Here is a 19,132-nt window from a genome sequence, read left to right on the forward strand (position 1 = left end):
GCTCACTTTTCCTTTATACACTTTTTAATAAGCGTGCACCAGAAGATTTCTGTATGCACCCAGAAGACATGTTTCCGTAGTGTAGTGGTTATCACGTTCGCCTCACACGCGAAAGGTCCCCAGTTCGAAACTGGGCGGAAACTGTGGGTGGTAGTTGCTCAAATTTCTTATGTGGTTTTCTGTTTAGCAGGTCAGTACACTTGCAGGGCGATTTGCGGTGTAAACTCTTTAGAAAAGGACTAAAACAAAACAAATGACCATTGAGGTTTCCTGTAGAGTAATAAAGAATGTTTCGTCTGCCACCAAAAATAGCAGCTTTTTGCCATTTTAAGAACACTGGGCAGTCTATTGTTTCAGTCGCTTTTGAAATAGGTGAAGGCTATCGTACCAAGGAGCTGTAGGCAGACTGCCATTCCGAATGAGCTCTTATCTGTTGTTTGTGGAATTTACACAGATTGTCACATTGCTTGCAGGAAAGATTATGGGATGGAGCCATCTTCGAAAAAAGCACATGTGACACATCACGAGGTTTCTGTAGTGTAGTAGTCATCACGTTCGCCTAACACGCGAAAGGTCCTCGGCTCGAAACCGAGCAGAAACAGCAGTCGGGTTTTGACAGAAAATTTAAACTGTTTGCCACAATAGGAGAGTGCAGCTCACTTTTCCTTTATACACTTTTTAACAAGCGTGCACCAGAAGATTTCTGTATGCACCCAGAAGACATGTTTCCGTAGTGTAGTGGTTATCACGTTCGCCTCACACGCGAAAGGTCCCCAGTTCGAAACTGGGCGGAAACTGTGGGTGGTAGTTGCTAAAATTTCTTATGTGGTTTTCTGTTGAGCAGGTCAGTACACTTGCAGGGCTATTTGCGGTGTAAACTCTTTAGAAAAGGACTAAAACAAAACAAATGACCATTGAGGTTTCCTGTAGAGTAATAAAGAATGTTTCGTCTGCCACCAAAAATAGCAGCTTTTTGCCATTTTAAGAACACTGGGCAGTCTATTGTTTCAGTCGCTTTTGAACAAGCGTACGCTTTTGAAATAGGTGAAGGCCATCGTACCAAGGAGCTGTAGGCAGACTGCCATTCCGAATGAGCTCTTATCTGTTGTTTGTGGAATTTACACAGATTGTCACATTGCTTGCAGAAAAGATTATGGGATGGAGCCATCTTCGAAAAAAGCACATGTGACACATCATAAGGTTTCTGTAGTGTAGTGGTCATCACGTTCGCCTAACACGCGAAAGGTCCCCAGTTCGAAACTGGGCGGAAACTTTGGGTGGTAGTTGCTAAAATTTCTTATGTGGTTTTCTGTTTAGCAGGTCAGTACACTTGCAGGGCGATTTGCGGTGTAAACTCTTTAGAAAAGGACTAAAACAAAACAAATGACCATTGAGGTTTCCTGTAGAGTAATAAAGAATGTTTCGTCTGCCACCAAAAATAGCAGCTTTTTGCCATTTTAAGAACACTGGGCAGTCTATTGTTTCAGTCGCTTTTGAACAAGCGTACGCTAGAAGAGGTCGGACTGTTTTTCAAATCACGTTTCCGTAGTGTAGTGGTTATCACGTTCGCTTTACACGCGAAAGGTCCTCAGTTCGAAACTGGGCGGATACAAGTGAAGCCGTTTTTAATATATATGCTGAAATTCGCTACAAAGTCCTTGGACTTTTGAAATAGGTGAAGGCCATCGTACCAAGGAGCTGTAGGCAGACTGCCATTCCGAATGAGCTCTTATCTGTTGTTTGTGGAATTTACACAGATTGTCACATTGCTTGCAGGAAAGATTATGGGATGGAGCCATCTTCGAAAAAAGCACATGTGACACATCATGAGGTTTCTGTAGTGTAGTGGTCATCACGTTCGCCTAACACGCGAAAGGTCCTCGGTTCGAAACCAAGCAGAAACAGCAGTCGGGTTTTGACAGAAAATTTAAACTGTTTGCCACAATAGGAGGGTTCAGCTCACTTTTCCTTTATACACTTTTTAACAAGCGTGCACCAGAAGATTTCTGTATGCGCCCAGAAGACATGTTTTCGTAGTGTAGTGGTTATCACGTTCGCCTCACACGCGAAAGGTCCCCAGTTCGAAACTGGGCGGAAACTGTGGGTGGTAGTTGCTAAAATTTCTTATGTGGTTTTCTGTTGAGCAGGTCAGTACACTTGCAGGGCGATTTGCGGTGTAAACTCTTTAGAAAAGGACTAAAACAAAACAAATGACCATTGAGGTTTCCTGTAGAGTAATAAAGAATGTTTCGTCTGCCACCAAAAATAGCAGCTTTTTGCCATTTTAAGAACACTGGGCAGTCTATTGTTTCAGTCGCTTTTGAACAAGCGTACGCTAGAAGAGGTCGGACTGTTTTTCAAATCACGTTTCCGTAGTGTAGTGGTTATCACGTTCCCTTTTCACGCGAAAGGTCCTCAGTTCGAAACTGGGCGGAAACAAGTGAAGCCGTTTTTAATATATATGCTGAAATTCGCTACAAAGTCCTTGGACTTTTGAAATAGGTGAAGGCCATCGTACCAAGGAGCTGTAGGCAGACTGCCATTCCGAATGAGCTCTTATCTGTTGTTTGTGGAATTTACACAGATTGTCACATTGCTTGCAGGAAAGATTATGGGATGGAGCCATCTTCGAAAAAAGCACATGTGACACATCATGAGGTTTCTGTAGTGTAGTGGTCATCACATTCGCCTAACACACGAAAGGTCCTCGGCTCGAAACCGGGCAGAAACAGCAGTCGGGTTTTGACAGAAAATTTAAACTGTTTGCCACAATAGGAGGGTTCAGCTCACTTTTCCTTTATACACTTTTTAATAAGCGTGCACCAGAAGATTTCTGTATGCACCCAGAAGACATGTTTCCGTAGTGTAGTGGTTATCACGTTCGCCTCACACGCGAAAGGTCCCCAGTTCGAAACTGGGCTGAAACTGTGGGTGGTAGTTGCTAAAATTTCTTATGTGGTTTTCTGTTGAGCAGGTCAGTACACTTGCAGGGCGATTTGCGGTGTAAACTCTTTAGAAAAGGACTAAAACAAAACAAATGACCATTGAGGTTTCCTGTAGAGTAATAAAGAATGTTTCGTCTGCCACCAAAAATAGCAGCTTTTTGCCATTTTAAGAACACTGGGCAGTCTATTGTTTCAGTCGCTTTTGAACAAGCGTACGCTAGAAGAGGTCGGACTGTTTTTCAAATCACGTTTCCGTAGTGTAGTGGTTATCACGTTCGCTTTACACGCGAAAGGTCCTCAGTTCGAAACTGGGCGGAAACAAGTGAAGCCGTTTTTAATATATATGCTGAAATTCGCTACAAAGTCCTTGGACTTTTGAAATAGGTGAAGGCCATCGTACCAAGGAGCTGTAGGCAGACTGCCATTCCGAATGAGCTCTTATCTGTTGTTTGTGGAATTTACACAGATTTGGTCTGCCACCAAAAATAGCAGCTTTTTGCCATTTTAAGAACACTGGGCAGTCTATTGTTTCAGTCGCTTTTGAACAAGCGTACGCTAGAAGAGGTCGGACTGTTTTACTAATCACGTTTCCGTAGTGTAGTGGTTATCACGTTCCCTTTTCACGCGAAAGGTCCTCAGTTCGAAACTGGGCGGAAACAAGTGAAGCCGTTTTTAATATATATGCTGAAATTCGCTACAAAGTCCTTGGACTTTTGAAATAGGTGAAGGCCATCGTACCAAGGAGCTGTAGGCAGACTGCCATTCCGAATGAGCTCTTATCTGTTGTTTGTGGAATTTACACAGATTGTCACATTGCTTGCAGGAAAGATTGTGGGATGGAGCCATCTTCAAAAAAAGCACATGTGACACATCATGAGGTTTCTGTAGTGTAGTGGTCATCACATTCGCCTAACACACGAAAGGTCCTCGGCTCGAAACCGGGCAGAAACAGCAGTTGGGTTTTGACAGAAAATTTAAACTGTTTGCCACAATAGGATGGTTCAGCTCACTTTTCCTTTATACACTTTTTAATAAGCGTGCACCAGAAGATTTCTGTATGCACCCAGAAGACATGTTTCCGTAGTGTAGTGGTTATCACGTTCGCCTCACACGCGAAAGGTCCCCAGTTCGAAACTGGGCGGAAACTGTGGGTGGTAGTTGCTAAAATTTCTTATGTGGTTTTCTGTTGAGCAGGTCAGTACACTTGCAGGGCGATTTGCGGTGTAAACTCTTTAGAAAAGGACTAAAACAAAACAAATGACCATTGAGGTTTCCTGTAGAGTAATAAAGAATGTTTCGTCTGCCACCAAAAATAGCAGCTTTTTGCCATTTTAAGAACACTGGGCAGTCTATTGTTTCAGTCGCTTTTGAACAAGCGTACGCTAGAAGAGGTCGGACTGTTTTTCAAATCACGTTTCCGTAGTGTAGTGGTTATCACGTTCGCTTTACACGCGAAAGGTCCTCAGTTCGAAACTGGGCGGAGACAAGTGAAGCCGTTTTTAATATATATGCTGAAATTCGCTACAAAGTCCTTGGACTTTTGAAATAGGTGAAGGCCATCGTACCAAGGAGCTGTAGGCAGACTGCCATTCCGAATGAGCTCTTATCTGTTGTTTGTGGAATTTACACAGATTGTCACATTGCTTGCAGGAAAGATTATGGGATGGAGCCATCTTCGAAAAAAGCACATGTGACACATCACGAGGTTTCTGTAGTGTAGTTGTCATCACGTTCGCCTAACACGCGAAAGGTCCTCGGCTCGAAACCGAGCAGAAACAGCAGTTGGGTTTTGACAGAAAATTTAAACTGTTTGCCACAATAGGAGGGTTCAGTTCACTTTTCCTTTATACACTTTTTAACAAGCGTGCACCAGAAGATTTCTGTATGCACCCAGAAGACATGTTTCCGTAGTGTAGTGGTTATCACGTTCGCCTCACACGCGAAAGGTCCCCAGTTCGAAACTGGGCGGAAACTGTGGCTGGTAGTTGCTAAAATTTCTTATGTGGTTTTCAGTTGAGCAGGTCAGTACACTTGCAGGGCGATTTGCGGTGTAAACTCTTTAGAAAAGGACTAAAACAAAACAAATGACCATTGAGGTTTCCTGTAGAGTAATAAAGAATGTTTCGTCTGCCACCAAAAATAGCAGCTTTTTGCCATTTTAAGAACACTGGGCAGTCTATTGTTTCAGTCGCTTTTGAACAAGCGTACGCTAGAAGAGGTCGGACTGTTTTTCAAATCACGTTTCCGTAGTGTAGTGGTTATCACGTTCGCTTTACACGCGAAAGGTCCTCAGTTCGAAACTGGGCGGAGACAAGTGAAGCCGTTTTTAATATATATGCTGAAATTCGCTACAAAGTCCTTGGACTTTTGAAATAGGTGAAGGCCATCGTACCAAGGAGCTGTAGGCAGACTGCCATTCCGAATGAGCTCTTATCTGTTGTTTGTGGAATTTACACAGATTGTCACATTGCTTGCAGGAAAGATTATGGGATGGAGCCATCTTCGAAAAAAGCACATGTGACACATCACGAGGTTTCTGTAGTGTAGTTGTCATCACGTTCGCCTAACACGCGAAAGGTCCTCGGCTCGAAACCGAGCAGAAACAGCAGTTGGGTTTTGACAGAAAATTTAAACTGTTTGCCACAATAGGAGGGTTCAGTTCACTTTTCCTTTATACACTTGTTAACAAGCGTGCACCAGAAGATTTCTGTATGCACCCAGAAGACATGTTTCCGTAGTGTAGTGGTTATCACGTTCGCCTCACACGCGAAAGGTCCCCAGTTCGAAACTGGGCGGAAACTGTGGGTGGTAGTTGCTAAAATTTCTTATGTGGTTTTCTGTTGAGCAGGTCAGTACACTTGCAGGGCGATTTGCGGTGTAAACTCTTTAGAAAAGGACTAAAACAAAACAAATGACCATTGAGGTTTCCTGTAGAGTAATAAAGAATGTTTCGTCTGCCACCAAAAATAGAAGCTTTTTGCCATTTTAAGAACACTGGGCAGTCTATTGTTTCAGTCGCTTTTGAAATAGGTGAAGGCCATCGTACCAAGGAGCTGTAGGCAGACTGCCATTCCGAATGAGCTCTTATCTGTTGTTTGTGGAATTTACACAGATTGTCACATTGCTTGCAGGAAAGATTATGGGATGGAGCCATCTTCGAAAAAAGCACATGTGACACATCATGAGGTTTCTGTAGTGTAGTGGTCATCACGTTCGCCTAATACGCGAAAGGTCCTCGGTTCGAAACCGAGCAGAAACAGCAGTCGGGTTTTGACAGAAAATTTAAACTGTTTGCCACAATAGGAGGGTTCAGCTCACTTTTCCTTTATACACTTTTTAACAAGCGTGCACCAGAAGATTTCTGTATGCACCCAGAAGACATGTTTCTGTAGTGTAGTGGTTATCACGTTCGCCTCACACGCGAAAGGTCCCCAGTTCGAAACTGGGCGGAAACTGTGGGTGGTAGTTGCTAAAATTTCTTATGTGGTTTTCTGTTGAGCAGGTCAGTACACTTGCAGGGCGATTTGCGGTGTAAACTCTTTAGAAAAGGACTAAAACAAAACAAATGACCATTGAGGTTTCCTGTAGAGTAATAAAGAATGTTTCGTCTGCCACCAAAAATAGCAGCTTTTTGCCATTTTAAGAACACTGGGCAGTCTATTGTTTCAGTCGCTTTTGAACAAGCGTACGCTAGAAGAGGTCGGACTGTTTTTCAAATCACGTTTCCGTAGTGTAGTGGTTATCACGTTCGCTTTACACGAGAAAGATCCTCAGTTCGAAACTGGGCGGAAACAAGTGAAGCCGTTTTTAATATATATGCTGAAATTCGCTACAAAGTCCTTGGACTTTTGAAATAGGTGAAGGCCATCGTACCAAGGAGCTGTAGGCAGACTGCCATTCCGAATGAGCTCTTATCTGTTGTTTGTGGAATTTACAGATTGTCACATTGCTGGCAGGAAAGATTATGGGATGGAGCCATCTTCGAAAAAAGCACATGTGACACATCATGAGGTTTCTGTAGTGTAGTGGTCATCACGTTCGCCTAATACGCGAAAGGTCCTCGGTTCGAAACCGAGCAGAAACAGCAGTCGGGTTTTGACAGAAAATTTAAACTGTTTGCCACAATAGGAGGGTTCAGCTCACTTTTCCTTTATACACTTTTTAACAAGCGTGCACCAGAAGATTTCTGTATGCACCCAGAAGACATGTTTCTGTAGTGTAGTGGTTATCACGTTCGCCTCACACGCGAAAGGTCCCCAGTTCGAAACTGGGCGGAAACTGTGGGTGGTAGTTGCTAAAATTTCTTATGTGGTTTTCTGTTGAGCAGGTCAGTACACTTGCAGGGCGATTTGCGGTGTAAACTCTTTAGAAAAGGACTAGAACAAAACAAATGACCATTGAGGTTTCCTGTAGAGTAATAAAGAATGTTTCGTCTGCCACCAAAAATAGCAGCTTTTTGCCATTTTAAGAACACTGGGCAGTCTATTGTTTCAGTCGCTTTTGAACAAGCGTACGCTTTTGAAATAGGTGAAGGCCATCGTACCAAGGAGCTGTAGGCAGACTGCCATTCCGAATGAGCTCTTATCTGTTGTTTGTGGAATTTACACAGATTGTCACATTGCTTGCAGGAAAGATTATGGGATGGAGCCATCTTCGAAAAAAGCACATGTGACACATCATGAGGTTTCTGTAGTGTAGTGGTCATCACATTCGCCTAACACGCGAAAGGTCCTCGGCTCGAAACCGGGCAGAAACAGCAGTCGGGTTTTGACAGAAAATTTAAACTGTTTGCCACAATAGGAGGGTTCAGCTCACTTTTCCTTTATACACTTTTTAATAAGCGTGCACCAGAAGATTTCTGTATGCACCCAGAAGACATGTTTCCGTAGTGTAGTGGTTATCACGTTCGCCTCACACGCGAAAGGTCCCCAGTTCGAAACTGGGCGGAAACTGTGGGTGGTAGTTGCTAAAATTTCTTATGTGGTTTTCTGTTGAGCAGGTCAGTACACTTGCAGGGCGATTTGCGGTGTAAACTCTTTAGAAAAGGACTAAAACAAAACAAATGACCATTGAGGTTTCCTGTAGAGTAATAAAGAATGTTTCGTCTGCCACCAAAAATAGCAGCTTTTTGCCATTTTAAGAACACTGGGCAGTCTATTGTTTCAGTCGCTTTTGAACAAGCGTACGCTAGAAGAGGTCGGACTGTTTTTCAAATCAAGTTTCCGTAGTGTAGTGGTTATCACGTTCGCTTTACACGCGAAAGGTCCTCAGTTCGAAACTGGGCGGATACAAGTGAAGCCGTTTTTAATATATATGCTGAAATTCGCTACAAAGTCCTTGGACTTTTGAAATAGGTGAAGGCCATCGTACCAAGGAGCTGTAGGCAGACTGCCATTCCGAATGAGCTCTTATCTGTTGTTTGTGGAATTTACAGATTGTCACATTGCTTGCAGGAAAGATTATGGGATGGAGCCATCTTCGAAAAAAGCACATGTGACACATCATGAGGTTTCTGTAGTGTAGTGGTCATCACGTTCGCCTAATACGCGAAAGGTCCTCGGTTCGAAACCGAGCAGAAACAGCAGTCGGGTTTTGACAGAAAATTTAAACTGTTTGCCACAATAGGAGGGTTCAGCTCACTTTTCCTTTATACACTTTTTAACAAGCGTGCACCAGAAGATTTCTGTATGCACCCAGAAGACATGTTTCTGTAGTGTAGTGGTTATCACGTTCGCCTCACACGCGAAAGGTCCCCAGTTCGAAACTGGGCGGAAACTGTGGGTGGTAGTTGCTAAAATTTCTTATGTGGTTTTCTGTTGAGCAGGTCAGTACACTTGCAGGGCGATTTGCGGTGTAAACTCTTTAGAAAAGGACTAGAACAAAACAAATGACCATTGAGGTTTCCTGTAGAGTAATAAAGAATGTTTCGTCTGCCACCAAAAATAGCAGCTTTTTGCCATTTTAAGAACACTGGGCAGTCTATTGTTTCAGTCGCTTTTGAACAAGCGTACGCTTTTGAAATAGGTGAAGGCCATCGTACCAAGGAGCTGTAGGCAGACTGCCATTCCGAATGAGCTCTTATCTGTTGTTTGTGGAATTTACACAGATTGTCACATTGCTTGCAGGAAAGATTATGGGATGGAGCCATCTTCGAAAAAAGCACATGTGACACATCATGAGGTTTCTGTAGTGTAGTGGTCATCACATTCGCCTAACACGCGAAAGGTCCTCGGCTCGAAACCGGGCAGAAACAGCAGTCGGGTTTTGACAGAAAATTTAAACTGTTTGCCACAATAGGAGGGTTCAGCTCACTTTTCCTTTATACACTTTTTAATAAGCGTGCACCAGAAGATTTCTGTATGCACCCAGAAGACATGTTTCCGTAGTGTAGTGGTTATCACGTTCGCCTCACACGCGAAAGGTCCCCAGTTCGAAACTGGGCGGAAACTGTGGGTGGTAGTTGCTAAAATTTCTTATGTGGTTTTCTGTTGAGCAGGTCAGTACACTTGCAGGGCGATTTGCGGTGTAAACTCTTTAGAAAAGGACTAAAACAAAACAAATGACCATTGAGGTTTCCTGTAGAGTAATAAAGAATGTTTCGTCTGCCACCAAAAATAGCAGCTTTTTGCCATTTTAAGAACACTGGGCAGTCTATTGTTTCAGTCGCTTTTGAACAAGCGTACGCTAGAAGAGGTCGGACTGTTTTTCAAATCAAGTTTCCGTAGTGTAGTGGTTATCACGTTCGCTTTACACGCGAAAGGTCCTCAGTTCGAAACTGGGCGGATACAAGTGAAGCCGTTTTTAATATATATGCTGAAATTCGCTACAAAGTCCTTGGACTTTTGAAATAGGTGAAGGCCATCGTACCAAGGAGCTGTAGGCAGACTGCCATTCCGAATGAGCTCTTATCTGTTGTTTGTGGAATTTACACAGATTGTCACATTGCTTGCAGGAAAGATTATGGGATGGAGCCATCTTCGAAAAAAGCACATGTGACACATCATGAGGTTTCTGTAGTGTAGTGGTCATCACGTTCGCCTAACACGCGAAAGGTCCTCGGTTCGAAACCAAGCAGAAACAGCAGTCGGGTTTTGACAGAAAATTTAAACTGTTTGCCACAATAGGAGGGTTCAGCTCACTTTTCCTTTATACACTTTTTAACAAGCGTGCACCAGAAGATTTCTGTATGCGCCCAGAAGACATGTTTTCGTAGTGTAGTGGTTATCACGTTCGCCTCACACGTTTAAGGTCCCCAGTTTGAAACTGGGCGGAAACTGTGGGTGGTAGTTGCTAAAATTTCTTATGTGGTTTTCTGTTGAGCAGGTCAGTACACTTGCAGGGCGATTTGCGGTGTAAACTCTTTAGAAAAGGACTAAAACAAAACAAATGACTATTGAGGTTTCCTGTAGAGTAATAAAGAATGTTTCGTCTGCCACCAAAAATAGCAGCTTTTTGCCATTTTAAGAACACTGGGCAGTCTATTGTTTCAGTCGCTTTTGAACAAGCGTACGCTAGAAGAGGTCGGACTGTTTTTCAAATCACGTTTCCGTAGTGTAGTGGTTATCACGTTCGCTTTACACGCGAAAGGTCCTCAGTTCGAACCTGGGCGGAAACAAGTGAAGCCGTTTTTAATATATATGCTGAAATTCGCTACAAAGTCCTTGGACTTTTGAAATAGGTGAAGGCCATCGTACCAAGGAGCTGTAGGCAGACTGCCATTCCGAAGGAGCTCTTATCTGTTGTTTGTGGAATTTACACAGATTGTCACATTGCTTGCAGGAAAGATTATGGGATGGAGCCATCTTCGAAAAAGCACATGTGACACATCATGAGGTTTCTGTAGTGTATTGGTCATCACGTTCGCCTAACACGCGAAAGGTCCTCGGCTCGAAACCAAGCAGAAACAGCAGTCGGGTTTTGACAGAAAATTTAAACTGTTTGCCACAATAGGAGGGTTCAGCTCACTTTTCCTTTATACACTTTTTAATAAGCGTGCACCAGAAGATTTCTGTATGCACCCAGAAGACATGTTTCCGTAGTGTAGTGGTTATCACGTTCGCCTCACAAGCGAAAGGTCCCCAGTTCGAAACTGGGCGGAAACTGTGGGTGGTAGTTGCTAAAATTTCTTATGTGGTTTTCTGTTGAGCAGGTCAGTACACTTGCAGGGCGATTTGCGGTGTAAACTCTTTAGAAAAGGACTAAAACAAAACAAATGACCATTGAGGTTTCCTGTAGAGTAATAAAGAATGTTTCGTCTGCCACCAAAAATAGCAGCTTTTTGCCATTTTAAGAACACTGGGCAGTCTATTGTTTCAGTCGCTTTTGAAATAGGTGAAGGCTATCGTACCAAGGAGCTGTAGGCAGACTGCCATTCAGAATGAGCTCTTATCTGTTGTTTGTGGAATTTACACAGATTGTCACATTGCTTGCAGGAAAGATTATGGGATGGAGCCATCTTCGAAAAAAGCACATGTGACACATCACGAGGTTTCTGTAGTGTAGTAGTCATCACGTTCGCCTAACACGCGAAAGGTCCTCGGCTCGAAACCGAGCAGAAACAGCAGTCGGGTTTTGACAGAAAATTTAAACTGTTTGCCACAATAGGAGGGTGCAGCTCACTTTTCCTTTATACACTTTTTAACAAGCGTGCACCAGAAGATTTCTGTATGCACCCAGAAGACATGTTTCCGTAGTGTAGTGGTTATCACGTTCGCCTCACACGCGAAAGGTCCCCAGTTCGAAACTGGGCGGAAACTGTGGGTGGTAGTTGCTAAAATTTCTTATGTGGTTTTCTGTTGAGCAGGTCAGTACACTTGCAGGGCGATTTGCGGTGTAAACTCTTTAGAAAAGGACTAAAACAAAACAAATGACCATTGAGGTTTCCTGTAGAGTAATAAAGAATGTTTCGTCTGCCACCAAAAATAGCAGCTTTTTGCCATTTTAAGAACACTGGGCAGTCTATTGTTTCAGTCGCTTTTGAACAAGCGTACGCTTTTGAAATAGGCGAAGGCCATCGTACCAAGGAGCTGTAGGCAGACTGCCATTCCGAATGAGCTCTTATCTGTTGTTTGTGGAATTTACACAGATTGTCACATTGCTTGCAGAAAAGATTATGGGATGGAGCCATCTTCGAAAAAAGCACATGTGACACATCATAAGGTTTCTGTAGTGTAGTGGTCATCACGTTCGCCTAACACGCGAAAGGTCCCCAGTTCGAAACTGGGCGGAAACTTTGGGTGGTAGTTGCTAAAATTTCTTATGTGGTTTTCTGTTTAGCAGGTCAGTACACTTGCAGGGCGATTTGCGGTGTAAACTCTTTAGAAAAGGACTAAAACAAAACAAATGACCATTGAGGTTTCCTGTAGAGTATTAAAGAATGTTTCGTCTGCCACCAAAAATAGCAGCTTTTTTCCATTTTAAGAACACTGGGCAGTCTATTGTTTCAGTCGCTTTTGAACAAGCGTACGCTAGAAGAGGTCGGACTGTTTTTCAAATCACGTTTCCGTAGTGTAGTGGTTATCACGTTTGCTTTACACGCGAAAGGTCCTCAGTTCGAAACTGGGCGGAAACAAGTGAAGCCGTTTTTAATATATATGCTGAAATTCGCTTCAAAGTCCTTGGACTTTTGAAATAGGTGAAGGCCATCGTACCAAGGAGCTGTAGGCAGACTGCCATTCCGAATGAGCTCTTATCTGTTGTTTGTGGAATTTACACAGATTGTCACATTGCTTGCAGGAAAGATTATGGGATGGAGCCATCTTCGAAAAAAGCACATGTGACACATCATGAGGTTTCTGTAGTGTAGTGGTCATCACGTTCGCCTAACACGCGAAAGGTCCTCGGTTAGAAACCGAGCAGAAACAGCAGTCGGGTTTTGACAGAAAATTTTAACTGTTTGCCACAATAGGAGGGTTCAGCTCACTTTTCCTTTATACACTTTTTAACAAGCGTGCACCAGAAGATTTCTGTATGCGCCCAGAAGACATGTTTTCGTAGTGTAGTGGTTATCACGTTCGCCTCACACGTTTAAGGTCCCCAGTTTGAAACTGGGCGGAAACTGTGGGTGGTAGTTGCTAAAATTTCTTATGTGGTTTTCTGTTGAGCAGGTCAGTACACTTGCAGGGCGATTTGCGGTGTAAACTCTTTAGAAAAGGACTAAAACAAAACAAATGACTATTGAGTTTTCCTGTAGAGTAATAAAGAATGTTTCGTCTGCCACCAAAAATAGCAGCTTTTTGCCATTTTAAGAACACTGGGCAGTCTATTGTTTCAGTCGCTTTTGAACAAGCGTACGCTAGAAGAGGTCGGACTGTTTTTCAAATCACGTTTCCGTAGTGTAGTGGTTATCACGTTCGCTTTACACGCGAAAGGTCCTCAGTTCGAACCTGGGCGGAAACAAGTGAAGCCGTTTTTAATATATATGCTGAAATTCGCTACAAAGTCCTTGGACTTTTGAAATAGGTGAAGGCCATCGTACCAAGGAGCTGTAGGCAGACTGCCATTCCGAAGGAGCTCTTATCTGTTGTTTGTGGAATTTACACAGATTGTCACATTGCTTGCAGGAAAGATTATGGGATGGAGCCATCTTCGAAAAAGCACATGTGACACATCATGAGGTTTCTGTAGTGTAGTGGTCATCACGTTCGCCTAACACGCGAAAGGTCCTCGGCTCGAAACCAAGCAGAAACAGCAGTCGGGTTTTGACAGAAAATTTAAACTGTTTGCCACAATAGGAGGGTTCAGCTCACTTTTCCTTTATACACTTTTTAATAAGCGTGCACCAGAAGATTTCTGTATGCACCCAGAAGACATGTTTCCGTAGTGTAGTGGTTATCACGTTCGCCTCACAAGCGAAAGGTCCCCAGTTCGAAACTGGGCGGAAACTGTGGTTGGTAGTTGCTAAAATTTCTTATGTGGTTTTCTGTTGAGCAGGTCAGTACACTTGCAGGGCGATTTGCGGTGTAAACTCTTTAGAAAAGGACTAAAACAAAACAAATGACCATTGAGGTTTCCTGTAGAGTAATAAAGAATGTTTCGTCTGCCACCAAAAATAGCAGCTTTTTGCCATTTTAAGAACACTGGGCAGTCTATTGTTTCAGTCGCTTTTGAAATAGGTGAAGGCCATCGTACCAAGGAGCTGTAGGCAGACTGCCATTCCGAATGAGCTCTTATCTGTTGTTTGTGGAATTTACACAGATTGTCACATTGCTTGCAGGAAAGATTATGGGATGGAGCCATCTTCGAAAAAAGCACATGTGACACATCACGAGGTTTCTGTAGTGTAGTAGTCATCACGTTCGCCTAACACGCGAAAGGTCCTCGGCTCGAAACCGAGCAGAAACAGCAGTCGGGTTTTGACAGAAAATTTAAACTGTTTGCCACAATAGGAGGGTGCAGCTCACTTTTCCTTTATACACTTTTTAACAAGCGTGCACCAGAAGATTTCTGTATGCACCCAGAAGACATGTTTCCGTAGTGTAGTGGTTATCACGTTCGCCTCACACGCGAAAGGTCCCCAGTTCGAAACTGGGCGGAAACTGTGGGTGGTAGTTGCTAAAATTTCTTATGTGGTTTTCTGTTGAGCAGGTCAGTACACTTGCAGGGCGATTTGCGGTGTAAACTCTTTAGAAAAGGACTAAAACAAAACAAATGACCATTGAGGTTTCCTGTAGAGTAATAAAGAATGTTTCGTCTGCCACCAAAAATAGCAGCTTTTTGCCATTTTAAGAACACTGGGCAGTCTATTGTTTCAGTCGCTTTTGAAATAGGTGAAGGCCATCGTACCAAGGAGCTGTAGGCAGACTGCCATTCCGAATGAGCTCTTATCTGTTGTTTGTGGAATTTACACAGATTGTCACATTGCTTGCAGAAAAGATTATGGGATGGAGCCATCTTCGAAAAAAGCACATGTGACACATCATAAGGTTTCTGTAGTGTAGTGGTCATCACGTTCGCCTAACACGCGAAAGGTCCCCAGTTCGAAACTGGGCGGAAACTTTGGGTGGTAGTTGCTAAAATTTCTTATGTGGTTTTCTGTTTAGCAGGTCAGTACACTTGCAGGGCGATTTGCGGTGTAAACTCTTTAGAAAAGGACTAAAACAAAACAAATGACCATTGAGGTTTCCTGTAGAGTATTAAAGAATGTTTCGTCTGCCACCAAAAATAGCAGCTTTTTTCCATTTTAAGAACACTGGGCAGTCTATTGTTTCAGTCGCTTTTGAACAAGCGTACGCTAGAAGAGGTCGGACTGTTTTTCAAATCACGTTTCCGTAGTGTAGTGGTTATCACGTTTGCTTTACACGCGAAAGGTCCTCAGTTCGAAACTGGGCGGAAACAAGTGAAGCCGTTTTTAATATATATGCTGAAATTCGCTACAAAGTCCTTGGACTTTTGAAATAGGTGAAGGCCATCGTACCAAGGAGCTGTAGGCAGACTGCCATTCCGAATGAGCTCTTATCTGTTGTTTGTGGAATTTACACAGATTGTCACATTGCTTGCAGGAAAGATTATGGGATGGAGCCATCTTCGAAAAAAGCACATGTGACACATCATGAGGTTTCTGTAGTGTAGTGGTCATCACATTCGCCTAACACACGAAAGGTCCTCGGCTCGAAACCGGGCAGAAACAGCAGTCGGGTTTTGACAGAAAATTTAAACTGTTTGCCACAATAGGAGGGTTCAGCTCACTTTTCCTTTATACACTTTTTAATAAGCGTGCACCAGAAGATTTCTGTATGCACCCAGAAGACATGTTTCCGTAGTGTAGTGGTTATCACGTTCGCCTCACACGCGAAAGGTCCCCAGTTCGAAACTGGGCGGAAACTGTGGGTGGTAGTTGCTAAAATTTCTTATGTGGTTTTCTGTTGAGCAGGTCAGTACACTTGCAGGGCGATTTGCGGTGTAAACTCTTTAGAAAAGGACTAAAACAAAACAAATGACCATTGAGGTTTCCTGTAGAGTAATAAAGAATGTTTCGTCTGCCACCAAAAATAGCAGCTTTTTGCCATTTTAAGAACACTGGGCAGTCTATTGTTTCAGTCGCTTTTGAACAAGCGTACGCTTTTGAAATAGGTGAAGGCCATCGTACCAAGGAGCTGTAGGCAGACTGCCATTCCGAATGAGCTCTTATCTGTTGTTTGTGGAATTTACACAGATTGTCACATTGCTTGCAGGAAAGATTATGGGATGGAGCCATCTTCGAAAAAAGCACATGTGACACATCATGAGGTTTCTGTAGTGTAGTGGTCATCACGTTCGCCTAACACGCGAAAGGTCCCCAGTTCGAAACTGGGCGGAAACTTTGGGTGGTAGTTGCTAAAATTTCTTATGTGGTTTTCTGTTTAGCAGGTCAGTACACTTGCAGGGCGATTTGCGGTGTAAACTCTTTAGAAAAGGACTAAAACAAAACAAATGACCATTGAGGTTTCCTGTAGAGTATTAAAGAATGTTTCGTCTGCCACCAAAAATAGCAGCTTTTTTCCATTTTAAGAACACTGGGCAGTCTATTGTTTCAGTCGCTTTTGAACAAGCGTACGCTAGAAGAGGTCGGACTGTTTTTCAAATCACGTTTCCGTAGTGTAGTGGTTATCACGTTCGCTTTACACGCGAAAGGTCCTCAGTTCGAAACTGGGCGGAAACAAGTGAAGCCGTTTTTAATATATATGCTGAAATTCGCTACAAAGTCCTTGGACTTTTGAAATAGGTGAAGGCCATCGTACCAAGGAGCTGTAGGCAGACTGCCATTCCGAATGAGCTCTTATCTGTTGTTTGTGGAATTTACACAGATTGTCACATTGCTTGCAGGAAAGATTATGGGATGGAGCCATCCTCGAAAAAAGCACATTTGACACATCACGAGGTTTCTGTAGTGTAGTGGTCATCACGTTCGCCTAACACGCGAAAGGTCCTCGGTTCGAAACCAAGCAGAAACAGCAGTTGGGTTTTGACAGAAAATTTAAACTGTTTGCCACAATAGGAGGGTTCAGCTCACTTTTCCTTTATACACTTTTTAACAAGCGTGCACCAGAAGATTTCTGTATGCACCCAGAAGACATGTTTCCGTAGTGTAGTGGTTATCACGTTCGCCTCACACGCGAAAGGTCCCCAGTTCGAAACTGGGCGGAAACTGTGGGTGGTAGTTGCTAAAATTTCTTATGTGGTTTTCTGTTGAGCAGGTCAGTACACTTGCAGGGCGATTTGCGGTGTAAACTCTTTAGAAAAGGACTAAAACAAAACAAATGACCATTGAGGTTTCCTGTAGAGTAATAAAGAATGTTTTGTCTGACACCAAAAATAGCAGCTTTTTGCCATTTTAAGAACACTGGGCAGTCTATTGTTTCAGTCGCTTTTGAAATAGGTGAAGGCCATCGTACCAAGGAGCTGTAGGCAGACTGCCATTCCGAATGAGCTCTTATCTGTTGTTTGTGGAATTTACACAGATTGTCACATTGCTTGCAGGAAAGATTATGGGATGGAGCCATCTTCGAAAAAAGCACATGTGACACATCATGAGGTTTCTGTAGTGTAGTGGTCATCACGTTCGCCTAACACGCGAAAGGTCCTCGGTTCGAAACCGAGCAGAAACAGCAGTCGGGTTTTGACAGAAAATTTAAACTGTTTGCCACAATAGGAGGGTTCAGCTCACTTTTCCTTTATACACTTTTTAACAAGCGTGCACCAGAAGATTTCTGTATGCGCCCAGAAGACATGTTTTCGTAGTGTAGTGGTTATCACGTTCGCCTCACACGTGAAAGGTCCCCAGTTCGAAACTGGGCGGAAACTGTGGGTGGTAGTTGCTAAAATTTCTTATGTGGTTTTCTGTTGAGCAGGTCAGTACACTTGCAGGGCGATTTGCGGTGTAAACTCTTTAGAAAAGGACTAAAACAAAACAAATGACCATTGAGGTTTCCTGTAGAGTAATAAAGAATGTTTCGTCTGCCACCAAAAATAGCAGCTTTTTGCCATTTTAAGAACACTGGGCAGTCTATTGTTTCAGTCGCTTTTGAACAAGCGTACGCTAGAAGAGGTCGGACTGTTTTTCAAATCACGTTTCCGTAGTGTAGTGGTTATCACGTTCGCTTTACACGCGAAAGGTCCCCAGTTCGAAACTGGGCGGAAACAAGTGAAGCCGTTTTTAATATATATGCTGAAATTCGCTACAAAGTCCTTGGACTTTTGAAATAGGTGAAGGCCATCGTACCAAGGAGCTGTAGGCAGACTGCCATTCCGAATGAGCTCTTATCTGTTGTTTGTGGAATTTACACAGATTGTCACATTGCTTGCAGGAAAGATTATGGGATGGAGCCATCTTCGAAAAAAGCACATGTGACACATCACGAGGTTTCTGTAGTGTAGTGGTCATCACGTCGCGGGGGCAGGTCATGTATAGTTGGAACTCAGTGACAGCCAATGAAATTGAAGCTTTGTTGGCACTGTCCTTGGTGCTAAATTACCACTACAGCCAATCAGATTTTTTCTCATTATTATTGGTATGCTCGTCTAGACCTAGGTTCGAATCCCACTCATTGCAATCCTGAGATATGTTTTTACGCAACTCTTAGCCAATACAAACACAAAAAACCACCCCATAGCATATAAAGTTTATATCTATCATACAAAATCATTCAATCATTAGTCAAATGATTTTTAGATTTTTTTCTTTGTTTATTTGCCAAAGTAGCTATAGCATTAAATCAGGACCTTGGACAGCGGAATTAAGATGAGCAGATATAATGAAACAGATATAAATGTTATTCAAATTTGAAAGGTGTTATTCTACAATCAGGGATTTTTTTTCAAATTTACAAAAGACAGTTAATTATAAAAAGACTATTACAAGATTTATATCTTTTTACTGTTTATTGCTATGCAATTTACAGTTCCATTCAGTGGGTCTTAACTGTACAATGCCCTTAGCAAACACACACACACACACACACACACACACACACACACACACACACACACACACACACACAATGCCATTATAAATTATTAAACTGGTATAAAACTATAAAAACTGTACCTATAAAAGAAACCCAAAGATATCAAGAGAATATATGCACAGATTTTTACAGAAACAAGATAATTTTTTCCCCCTTTCCTTTTCCCTTCTCTGTCACCCATCTTTGCTTTTCCACCTCATAAAAAGCAGAGTCTTGAAATTCTTTCCAGGTCATCTCTTTGTC

The 19,132-nt window shown here is 42.8% G+C and overlaps 55 non-coding genes across 55 annotated transcripts; all 55 read left to right on the top strand.

Annotated features, from left to right (window-relative positions):
• Nucleotides 1-70: 70 nt before the first annotated feature.
• On the top strand, nt 71-143 carry trnav-cac (transfer RNA valine (anticodon CAC)). Its single transcript has one exon. It is a non-coding gene; the product is annotated as a tRNA-Val (tRNA).
• Nucleotides 144-528: 385 nt separating this feature from the next.
• trnav-aac (transfer RNA valine (anticodon AAC)) lies at nt 529-601 on the top strand. The gene has a single exon. It is a non-coding gene; the product is annotated as a tRNA-Val (tRNA).
• A 123-nt stretch (nt 602-724) lies between these two features.
• trnav-cac (transfer RNA valine (anticodon CAC)) lies at nt 725-797 on the top strand. The gene has a single exon. It is a non-coding gene; the product is annotated as a tRNA-Val (tRNA).
• A 403-nt stretch (nt 798-1,200) lies between these two features.
• trnav-aac (transfer RNA valine (anticodon AAC)) lies at nt 1,201-1,273 on the top strand. The gene has a single exon. It is a non-coding gene; the product is annotated as a tRNA-Val (tRNA).
• A 266-nt stretch (nt 1,274-1,539) lies between these two features.
• Nucleotides 1,540-1,612, top strand: trnav-uac (transfer RNA valine (anticodon UAC)). The gene has a single exon. It is a non-coding gene; the product is annotated as a tRNA-Val (tRNA).
• Nucleotides 1,613-1,831: 219 nt separating this feature from the next.
• Nucleotides 1,832-1,904, top strand: trnav-aac (transfer RNA valine (anticodon AAC)). The gene has a single exon. It is a non-coding gene; the product is annotated as a tRNA-Val (tRNA).
• A 123-nt stretch (nt 1,905-2,027) lies between these two features.
• On the top strand, nt 2,028-2,100 carry trnav-cac (transfer RNA valine (anticodon CAC)). Its single transcript has one exon. It is a non-coding gene; the product is annotated as a tRNA-Val (tRNA).
• Nucleotides 2,101-2,658: 558 nt separating this feature from the next.
• trnav-aac (transfer RNA valine (anticodon AAC)) lies at nt 2,659-2,731 on the top strand. The gene has a single exon. It is a non-coding gene; the product is annotated as a tRNA-Val (tRNA).
• A 123-nt stretch (nt 2,732-2,854) lies between these two features.
• trnav-cac (transfer RNA valine (anticodon CAC)) lies at nt 2,855-2,927 on the top strand. Its single transcript has one exon. It is a non-coding gene; the product is annotated as a tRNA-Val (tRNA).
• A 266-nt stretch (nt 2,928-3,193) lies between these two features.
• trnav-uac (transfer RNA valine (anticodon UAC)) lies at nt 3,194-3,266 on the top strand. Its single transcript has one exon. It is a non-coding gene; the product is annotated as a tRNA-Val (tRNA).
• Nucleotides 3,267-3,823: 557 nt separating this feature from the next.
• trnav-aac (transfer RNA valine (anticodon AAC)) lies at nt 3,824-3,896 on the top strand. The gene has a single exon. It is a non-coding gene; the product is annotated as a tRNA-Val (tRNA).
• A 123-nt stretch (nt 3,897-4,019) lies between these two features.
• trnav-cac (transfer RNA valine (anticodon CAC)) lies at nt 4,020-4,092 on the top strand. Its single transcript has one exon. It is a non-coding gene; the product is annotated as a tRNA-Val (tRNA).
• Nucleotides 4,093-4,358: 266 nt separating this feature from the next.
• trnav-uac (transfer RNA valine (anticodon UAC)) lies at nt 4,359-4,431 on the top strand. The gene has a single exon. It is a non-coding gene; the product is annotated as a tRNA-Val (tRNA).
• A 219-nt stretch (nt 4,432-4,650) lies between these two features.
• Nucleotides 4,651-4,723, top strand: trnav-aac (transfer RNA valine (anticodon AAC)). The gene has a single exon. It is a non-coding gene; the product is annotated as a tRNA-Val (tRNA).
• Nucleotides 4,724-4,846: 123 nt separating this feature from the next.
• On the top strand, nt 4,847-4,919 carry trnav-cac (transfer RNA valine (anticodon CAC)). The gene has a single exon. It is a non-coding gene; the product is annotated as a tRNA-Val (tRNA).
• Nucleotides 4,920-5,185: 266 nt separating this feature from the next.
• trnav-uac (transfer RNA valine (anticodon UAC)) lies at nt 5,186-5,258 on the top strand. Its single transcript has one exon. It is a non-coding gene; the product is annotated as a tRNA-Val (tRNA).
• Nucleotides 5,259-5,477: 219 nt separating this feature from the next.
• Nucleotides 5,478-5,550, top strand: trnav-aac (transfer RNA valine (anticodon AAC)). The gene has a single exon. It is a non-coding gene; the product is annotated as a tRNA-Val (tRNA).
• Nucleotides 5,551-5,673: 123 nt separating this feature from the next.
• On the top strand, nt 5,674-5,746 carry trnav-cac (transfer RNA valine (anticodon CAC)). The gene has a single exon. It is a non-coding gene; the product is annotated as a tRNA-Val (tRNA).
• Nucleotides 5,747-6,131: 385 nt separating this feature from the next.
• On the top strand, nt 6,132-6,204 carry trnai-aau (transfer RNA isoleucine (anticodon AAU)). Its single transcript has one exon. It is a non-coding gene; the product is annotated as a tRNA-Ile (tRNA).
• Nucleotides 6,205-6,327: 123 nt separating this feature from the next.
• On the top strand, nt 6,328-6,400 carry trnav-cac (transfer RNA valine (anticodon CAC)). The gene has a single exon. It is a non-coding gene; the product is annotated as a tRNA-Val (tRNA).
• A 266-nt stretch (nt 6,401-6,666) lies between these two features.
• Nucleotides 6,667-6,739, top strand: trnav-uac (transfer RNA valine (anticodon UAC)). Its single transcript has one exon. It is a non-coding gene; the product is annotated as a tRNA-Val (tRNA).
• A 217-nt stretch (nt 6,740-6,956) lies between these two features.
• Nucleotides 6,957-7,029, top strand: trnai-aau (transfer RNA isoleucine (anticodon AAU)). The gene has a single exon. It is a non-coding gene; the product is annotated as a tRNA-Ile (tRNA).
• Nucleotides 7,030-7,152: 123 nt separating this feature from the next.
• On the top strand, nt 7,153-7,225 carry trnav-cac (transfer RNA valine (anticodon CAC)). Its single transcript has one exon. It is a non-coding gene; the product is annotated as a tRNA-Val (tRNA).
• Nucleotides 7,226-7,628: 403 nt separating this feature from the next.
• On the top strand, nt 7,629-7,701 carry trnav-aac (transfer RNA valine (anticodon AAC)). Its single transcript has one exon. It is a non-coding gene; the product is annotated as a tRNA-Val (tRNA).
• Nucleotides 7,702-7,824: 123 nt separating this feature from the next.
• trnav-cac (transfer RNA valine (anticodon CAC)) lies at nt 7,825-7,897 on the top strand. The gene has a single exon. It is a non-coding gene; the product is annotated as a tRNA-Val (tRNA).
• A 266-nt stretch (nt 7,898-8,163) lies between these two features.
• Nucleotides 8,164-8,236, top strand: trnav-uac (transfer RNA valine (anticodon UAC)). Its single transcript has one exon. It is a non-coding gene; the product is annotated as a tRNA-Val (tRNA).
• A 217-nt stretch (nt 8,237-8,453) lies between these two features.
• trnai-aau (transfer RNA isoleucine (anticodon AAU)) lies at nt 8,454-8,526 on the top strand. The gene has a single exon. It is a non-coding gene; the product is annotated as a tRNA-Ile (tRNA).
• Nucleotides 8,527-8,649: 123 nt separating this feature from the next.
• On the top strand, nt 8,650-8,722 carry trnav-cac (transfer RNA valine (anticodon CAC)). Its single transcript has one exon. It is a non-coding gene; the product is annotated as a tRNA-Val (tRNA).
• Nucleotides 8,723-9,125: 403 nt separating this feature from the next.
• Nucleotides 9,126-9,198, top strand: trnav-aac (transfer RNA valine (anticodon AAC)). The gene has a single exon. It is a non-coding gene; the product is annotated as a tRNA-Val (tRNA).
• Nucleotides 9,199-9,321: 123 nt separating this feature from the next.
• On the top strand, nt 9,322-9,394 carry trnav-cac (transfer RNA valine (anticodon CAC)). Its single transcript has one exon. It is a non-coding gene; the product is annotated as a tRNA-Val (tRNA).
• A 266-nt stretch (nt 9,395-9,660) lies between these two features.
• trnav-uac (transfer RNA valine (anticodon UAC)) lies at nt 9,661-9,733 on the top strand. The gene has a single exon. It is a non-coding gene; the product is annotated as a tRNA-Val (tRNA).
• A 219-nt stretch (nt 9,734-9,952) lies between these two features.
• On the top strand, nt 9,953-10,025 carry trnav-aac (transfer RNA valine (anticodon AAC)). The gene has a single exon. It is a non-coding gene; the product is annotated as a tRNA-Val (tRNA).
• A 462-nt stretch (nt 10,026-10,487) lies between these two features.
• trnav-uac (transfer RNA valine (anticodon UAC)) lies at nt 10,488-10,560 on the top strand. The gene has a single exon. It is a non-coding gene; the product is annotated as a tRNA-Val (tRNA).
• Nucleotides 10,561-10,974: 414 nt separating this feature from the next.
• trnav-cac (transfer RNA valine (anticodon CAC)) lies at nt 10,975-11,047 on the top strand. The gene has a single exon. It is a non-coding gene; the product is annotated as a tRNA-Val (tRNA).
• Nucleotides 11,048-11,432: 385 nt separating this feature from the next.
• Nucleotides 11,433-11,505, top strand: trnav-aac (transfer RNA valine (anticodon AAC)). The gene has a single exon. It is a non-coding gene; the product is annotated as a tRNA-Val (tRNA).
• Nucleotides 11,506-11,628: 123 nt separating this feature from the next.
• On the top strand, nt 11,629-11,701 carry trnav-cac (transfer RNA valine (anticodon CAC)). Its single transcript has one exon. It is a non-coding gene; the product is annotated as a tRNA-Val (tRNA).
• A 403-nt stretch (nt 11,702-12,104) lies between these two features.
• trnav-aac (transfer RNA valine (anticodon AAC)) lies at nt 12,105-12,177 on the top strand. The gene has a single exon. It is a non-coding gene; the product is annotated as a tRNA-Val (tRNA).
• Nucleotides 12,178-12,443: 266 nt separating this feature from the next.
• trnav-uac (transfer RNA valine (anticodon UAC)) lies at nt 12,444-12,516 on the top strand. The gene has a single exon. It is a non-coding gene; the product is annotated as a tRNA-Val (tRNA).
• Nucleotides 12,517-12,735: 219 nt separating this feature from the next.
• Nucleotides 12,736-12,808, top strand: trnav-aac (transfer RNA valine (anticodon AAC)). The gene has a single exon. It is a non-coding gene; the product is annotated as a tRNA-Val (tRNA).
• Nucleotides 12,809-13,270: 462 nt separating this feature from the next.
• On the top strand, nt 13,271-13,343 carry trnav-uac (transfer RNA valine (anticodon UAC)). Its single transcript has one exon. It is a non-coding gene; the product is annotated as a tRNA-Val (tRNA).
• A 218-nt stretch (nt 13,344-13,561) lies between these two features.
• trnav-aac (transfer RNA valine (anticodon AAC)) lies at nt 13,562-13,634 on the top strand. The gene has a single exon. It is a non-coding gene; the product is annotated as a tRNA-Val (tRNA).
• Nucleotides 13,635-13,757: 123 nt separating this feature from the next.
• trnav-cac (transfer RNA valine (anticodon CAC)) lies at nt 13,758-13,830 on the top strand. Its single transcript has one exon. It is a non-coding gene; the product is annotated as a tRNA-Val (tRNA).
• Nucleotides 13,831-14,215: 385 nt separating this feature from the next.
• On the top strand, nt 14,216-14,288 carry trnav-aac (transfer RNA valine (anticodon AAC)). Its single transcript has one exon. It is a non-coding gene; the product is annotated as a tRNA-Val (tRNA).
• Nucleotides 14,289-14,411: 123 nt separating this feature from the next.
• Nucleotides 14,412-14,484, top strand: trnav-cac (transfer RNA valine (anticodon CAC)). The gene has a single exon. It is a non-coding gene; the product is annotated as a tRNA-Val (tRNA).
• A 385-nt stretch (nt 14,485-14,869) lies between these two features.
• On the top strand, nt 14,870-14,942 carry trnav-aac (transfer RNA valine (anticodon AAC)). Its single transcript has one exon. It is a non-coding gene; the product is annotated as a tRNA-Val (tRNA).
• A 266-nt stretch (nt 14,943-15,208) lies between these two features.
• trnav-uac (transfer RNA valine (anticodon UAC)) lies at nt 15,209-15,281 on the top strand. Its single transcript has one exon. It is a non-coding gene; the product is annotated as a tRNA-Val (tRNA).
• Nucleotides 15,282-15,500: 219 nt separating this feature from the next.
• Nucleotides 15,501-15,573, top strand: trnav-aac (transfer RNA valine (anticodon AAC)). Its single transcript has one exon. It is a non-coding gene; the product is annotated as a tRNA-Val (tRNA).
• A 123-nt stretch (nt 15,574-15,696) lies between these two features.
• On the top strand, nt 15,697-15,769 carry trnav-cac (transfer RNA valine (anticodon CAC)). Its single transcript has one exon. It is a non-coding gene; the product is annotated as a tRNA-Val (tRNA).
• A 403-nt stretch (nt 15,770-16,172) lies between these two features.
• Nucleotides 16,173-16,245, top strand: trnav-aac (transfer RNA valine (anticodon AAC)). Its single transcript has one exon. It is a non-coding gene; the product is annotated as a tRNA-Val (tRNA).
• A 266-nt stretch (nt 16,246-16,511) lies between these two features.
• trnav-uac (transfer RNA valine (anticodon UAC)) lies at nt 16,512-16,584 on the top strand. Its single transcript has one exon. It is a non-coding gene; the product is annotated as a tRNA-Val (tRNA).
• Nucleotides 16,585-16,803: 219 nt separating this feature from the next.
• Nucleotides 16,804-16,876, top strand: trnav-aac (transfer RNA valine (anticodon AAC)). The gene has a single exon. It is a non-coding gene; the product is annotated as a tRNA-Val (tRNA).
• Nucleotides 16,877-16,999: 123 nt separating this feature from the next.
• On the top strand, nt 17,000-17,072 carry trnav-cac (transfer RNA valine (anticodon CAC)). The gene has a single exon. It is a non-coding gene; the product is annotated as a tRNA-Val (tRNA).
• A 385-nt stretch (nt 17,073-17,457) lies between these two features.
• On the top strand, nt 17,458-17,530 carry trnav-aac (transfer RNA valine (anticodon AAC)). The gene has a single exon. It is a non-coding gene; the product is annotated as a tRNA-Val (tRNA).
• Nucleotides 17,531-17,653: 123 nt separating this feature from the next.
• trnav-cac (transfer RNA valine (anticodon CAC)) lies at nt 17,654-17,726 on the top strand. Its single transcript has one exon. It is a non-coding gene; the product is annotated as a tRNA-Val (tRNA).
• Nucleotides 17,727-17,992: 266 nt separating this feature from the next.
• On the top strand, nt 17,993-18,065 carry trnav-uac (transfer RNA valine (anticodon UAC)). Its single transcript has one exon. It is a non-coding gene; the product is annotated as a tRNA-Val (tRNA).
• Nucleotides 18,066-19,132: the final 1,067 nt, after the last annotated feature.

This window comes from Rhinichthys klamathensis, unplaced genomic scaffold, assembly GCF_029890125.1.
Source record: "Rhinichthys klamathensis goyatoka isolate OS25496 unplaced genomic scaffold, OSU_Roscu_1.1 h1tg000173l_1, whole genome shotgun sequence".
Taxonomy (NCBI): domain Eukaryota; kingdom Metazoa; phylum Chordata; class Actinopteri; order Cypriniformes; family Leuciscidae; genus Rhinichthys; species Rhinichthys klamathensis.